The sequence below is a fragment of the Triticum urartu genome, chromosome 5A, assembly GCF_056163025.1.
Source record: "Triticum urartu cultivar PI428250 chromosome 5A, HENAU_Tu73, whole genome shotgun sequence".
In the NCBI taxonomy this organism is placed as follows: domain Eukaryota; kingdom Viridiplantae; phylum Streptophyta; class Magnoliopsida; order Poales; family Poaceae; genus Triticum; species Triticum urartu.
The window spans coordinates 462,090,893-462,095,626 of NC_141877.1; the positions used below are offsets into that span (position 1 = coordinate 462,090,893).

At 43.7% G+C, this 4,734-nt stretch overlaps 1 long non-coding RNA gene across 4 annotated transcripts; it reads right to left on the reverse strand.

Moving 5' to 3' along the window:
• Window positions 1-696: 696 nt before the first annotated feature.
• Window positions 697-4,194, reverse strand: LOC125556224 (uncharacterized). Of its 4 annotated transcripts, none has more exons than XR_007305038.2 (4): window positions 4,058-4,190; window positions 2,426-3,740; window positions 1,241-1,906; window positions 697-1,147 (listed from the first exon to the last, which is right to left on the reverse strand). It is a non-coding gene; the product is annotated as an uncharacterized LOC125556224 (long non-coding RNA). The 4 variants fall into 4 exon arrangements; XR_007305041.2 differs by having other exon boundaries at window positions 2,426-2,526; window positions 4,058-4,187; XR_007305040.2 differs by having other exon boundaries at window positions 1,241-2,526; window positions 4,058-4,194.
• Window positions 4,195-4,734: the final 540 nt, after the last annotated feature.

A 4,734-nucleotide genomic window follows, 5' to 3' on the forward strand; every position in this document is an offset into this window, starting at 1 on the left:
ATCCATAATTTTGATCGGAGCCCTTGCTCTTTTCTTTTTGAGTTGGGGCCCTTGCTTTTAGTAGCCAAGCCTCATGGCTGAGATTGCTTGGGGTAAAGACATATAGCTTACTTTGCATTTCTGAATGTTGGGGCAATTAATCATTGTTTATTATTTGAGATTAACAAGTCATCTATTAAGAGTTTTGCAATCGTGAATGATGGGCATTGTTACCACCTAGCATATTCTTCCACCTAAATTGTTGTCCTCCAGAAATTATTATGAACAAATCATAAAAGAATATATCTGCAGACAGACAGTAATGCAAGTACCATCAAAATGGAACAATTAAGGATATGAACAAATGCCTTGTGTTAACTATTCAAAAATCGCAAAGGATTATATACAATTCGCAAATAGTAGTTATTCTGAAAATTAAGTCGACTGAATTTTATTTCTCTATAGGAAAGACATTTAAACATATACAGATGAAAATGCCGCCGAAGACTGCCATCACCTCACAAGCTATATGGATTTGAATCATCCACCGGGTCAAAGAAACCGCCATCGGCAAATACAAAAATTCACAGAACTACCTACTTGATAACAATACAAAAATAATATTGGAACACTTTAACACAAAGCCACACAGATCATAAGTGCATTCACATCAGTAATAAAAATTACTTAAAGCATGATCATAGTTACACCATGAACAAGAAATGTTGTCGTATCAATTAGAAGAAGAGTCGTTACACGACCAAGAGCCATGTGTGTAACACTTCAAATAAATATAGTACATGTATATGAAATCCAATCCATATTACAATACATCATAGCATCTATACACAAGCAAGGAAGTGAAAGAGAAGTCCATACTTGTCAGGAACAGAGAAGCGACGAACGGTAAAGGCAGAGATGCAGAGGTTATGAGGGTTTATGTGACGCCAAGGTGCATGAGAGGAATACCATGATATTTTCTTTAACTTGCAGATCTCCCATCCACTTTTGTGTACGACAGCCAAGGCATCAAGAACGAAAAACATGCATTCCCGGCGTCTCACATCTGGTCGCTGCACTGTCGTTCACCTTGCTCCAGTAAATCTCTCCTCCCATGGCTCACATTTTCTTCAGCCCGTCCTCAATCTATGTAGTACCAGATCAATGGCTTCCCAAAGAGTATACAACAAAACCATCAGTTAACTACTTTACATTGGTAAAGAAATATAACCATTGGAAACTCAATGTATTGGCGGCGTACCTTCATGAGGTAGGCACATGAGAGGCCTGATATGACGAAGAACCTGTGCCATTGACACCTTTGACACAACCATCTCCGTCCAAAAGGGGGCAAGATCGACATGGAAATCCGTGAAGTAGCATTAAGAAGCTAGCATTCTTCGCTCCGGCCTTTTGTCAAACATTTAAATTATGAACAATGACAATTTCATCTCATAGTCAATATCTGCAGTTTTAAAATGTGGAAAAGAAAGAAAAAGAGAGAGAATCACTTACATAACATCATGCAAACATGGGTAAATAATAATTAGCTAGAAAATTTTGATCATTGACAAAACTGTGAAGCTTCCTTTAACACTTTCTCTCTAGCCTTTCAGAGAAAAAGAAGGATAATGAAAAGCCAATATGAGCCTTGAAATCACACATCAATTTCTAACTAAGACATGAAATGCTAAGCATTTAAATCCTCTGGTATATGTAACTAATTATTTATTATTAAGTAACATCACACTGTAAAGATGGTTCTAGGGTTATTCTTGCAGTTCTGCATTATAGAAACTTATCTCACAAATACAGAACTTCCCTTGTACAGCAGTCAGTTTATATGTTGGGTAGATATCCAAACCCAAAAATTGAAGCCAAACACAAGGATTTACTCCAACTTCCTCCCGTAATCCTGAAGCAGTCACTGAACAATGCAACATGAGCATCCCACGAAGGACAATCAAATTCTAATTTTTTTCAAAAATTAAAACATGGTAAAACCACACAAAATATTAGTTCTAGTTATGTTCCACCAGCAAGAAAAGTACATATAGAAGTAAGTCATATCTGTGGATCAAGAACATATGGAAGCATTACACTGAACCCAAATATTCAATGATGCATCAAATTCTAAATTTTTTTCAACAATTAAAACATGGTAAAACCACACAAAATATTAGTTCTAGTTATGTTCCACCAGCAAGAAAAGTACATATAGAAGTAAGTCATATCTGGGGATCAAGAACATATGGAAGCATTGTGACTGAACCCAAATATGCAATGATGTCTTTTTTCTTCCTATTCTACTTCAACCTCAGTGACTCCATTGGAGTAAAGACCTGGCAAAAAAATGGTGCGGTCGCTAATTTGACACCAACACAACTACCAAATCAAATAAGTCCAAGTTCTTCCGAAGCAAAGAATGTGCATGACGGTGGATGACCTGTTCAACAAGTAGACTCTGCTCATCAGCCACCACAGTCATTGACCCGGAGCTCCTCGCCGGCCGAGTGCGTCACCTCCACAACATCTGGCGTGACCCTCCTTTGATAGGTGATGGCCACCGACATCCATACAACAATTAGTACACAAGGTCAATTCTATATTTCTTCTGCCCATACAAGAATATGCAAACAAGTCAAGTTCATTCCAAAATCGGCAGCTCACTTCTGTTATTACAACAACAGCAGGTCACTTCATTCAGACAACAATAGCAACATAGATCAATATTGTGACAAGGATGTAAAAATAAAATAAGAGAGTTAAAGAGAGAGGGGGGTGACAACCTTGCTGACGCCGGCGTTCGTCTTTCCCTTTGTCTAAGAAAAGTGAGGAGTGTGGTGTCGGCACCAACACAGAGAGCGGCAGTAGGAGGGTGCCGACCAAAGACTCATATGAGCTAGCGATGAGCTTGCACTGTTGTTGTCCGACACGGCGTCCGCACCAATGACATACTCGCCCGAGATGAGTCGGATGACCGAGATCGAGTAACTGACCACCTAGAGACGGGCGGGGCCGCTGACGCCGGCGAGGGCGAGGGCCAGGTTTGGCTCGGCAGACCGCTCGACCAAAATGAGGTGACTTACGCATTGTCTTCACGTGGGTGGCCTCGGCTCTTGCAGCAGCGCGGGATGGTTCGGGCTAGAAGGCGGAGGGAAGAGCGGCGGGGCCGCCGGTGATGGCGGTGAGGGCGAGCGCGAGGATTGGCGCAAGGGACCCCTCGACCTCGATAAGACGATAACATGGCTTATGCCATTGCCTTCACGTGGGCGGCCTGGGCTCCTGCACCGGCGCTACGGTTTGGGCTAAACGGCGGAGGGAAGAGGGGCGGGGTCGACGGCGATGGCGAGGGCGAGGATTGGATCGAGGGACTCCTCGGTGTGGGCTCCTTCACCGGCGCGGCAGTTCGGGCTGGACGGCCGAGGGATTTTTCTCGGTAGACAGATGGGATCGGGAGATGGGGTGAGGGACGTGGGTGCCTGATCGTGGTTGTTTTTTGTACGTGGTTTTTTTTCTTTTAATCGTGGGGGAAGTGGGAATCGTTTTATCGTGCCGGGTAAGTGAGAATTGTACGAGGGATGTGGAAGGTCGAACCATCACGACGTTCGATTCTTTTTTAATAGTAGAGATACAAAAAGGAAGGCAACAACCCCTCCTGCAGGGAAACCAATTCCCTCTTGATCTTCCGAATTCGTATGATAGGTCGTCAATCCGTCAGGGCGCTCGGGCTCGAAGGCGGGATTCTGTACGCATCCATTCTGCGACGATGGCAAGGGAAAGATGGTCAGTTTTTTCGACGTCTGACACTCAGCATTGAAGGGATCATGATGCGTTTCGAACACTTCTTTTGGAGGTGTATTGGGCGAAAACAATATTTTTAAGATTTGGATTTCAACGTATGAAAAACGCACAAAACGATTGGTGAGCACGAGAAAGCGGATGCACATAGTAGCGATGGAGAACTGAGGGACAATGATATCGATAAAGACGACACTGCAGAGATCGATCGCTCCCGTAGTGCGGTGTACAAAACTCATCGTGTCTTCAAATCGCATTAGATGGGGGACGGGGATACCTTAGATTGCCGTGTGCCGCCGCCCTATGAACAAACGCAGTTCCTCAATCTTCAGCTGCGCGCTTCAACCTCTGGTGTTTGGGGAGCGGACACCGAATACTCTTCTAGGCTTTCACAGGAGCAGAACTGTAGAAGCACCCGGCTATAACCGCCGCGTGAGTGCGATCACGGGCCGCACTTGACTGTCTGTGCAATAACTTTCAAAAGGAGCGGACAAAAAAGATGACAGACAAACTCTGAACCCGGGATTCCATGAGCCACCGGCCGGGCGTTTTGTTTCGAGGGTGAGCATTGACTTTTGTTCCAGTAAAATAGTAAATCCTCCTCGTGACTATGCGAGAATTTCTTTCTTGTACTTTCGGTCATGAAGGACGCCTCTCGAATATGGAGCCCATAGTTTAGCTAAACATCCCTTGCACTTAGGAGAGGGCCGCCGTTTGTGGCTGTTACAACCCTTTGATATTTCTCGTATTCTTGTATTTCGTCACATAGATCAATAAAGTGAAGCATGTTTTCTTTAGAAAAAAACTAAATCCCATGTCTTGGGACAACTCCAACGCGCCGACGCAAACCGACACAGATTTCGTCCGCCATTTCGTTTGGCTCTGCCAGTGAAACACGGTCGATGCATTATCCGCGTGCTTATTAAGAAAACTAAAATACCCATAAAATTTGAA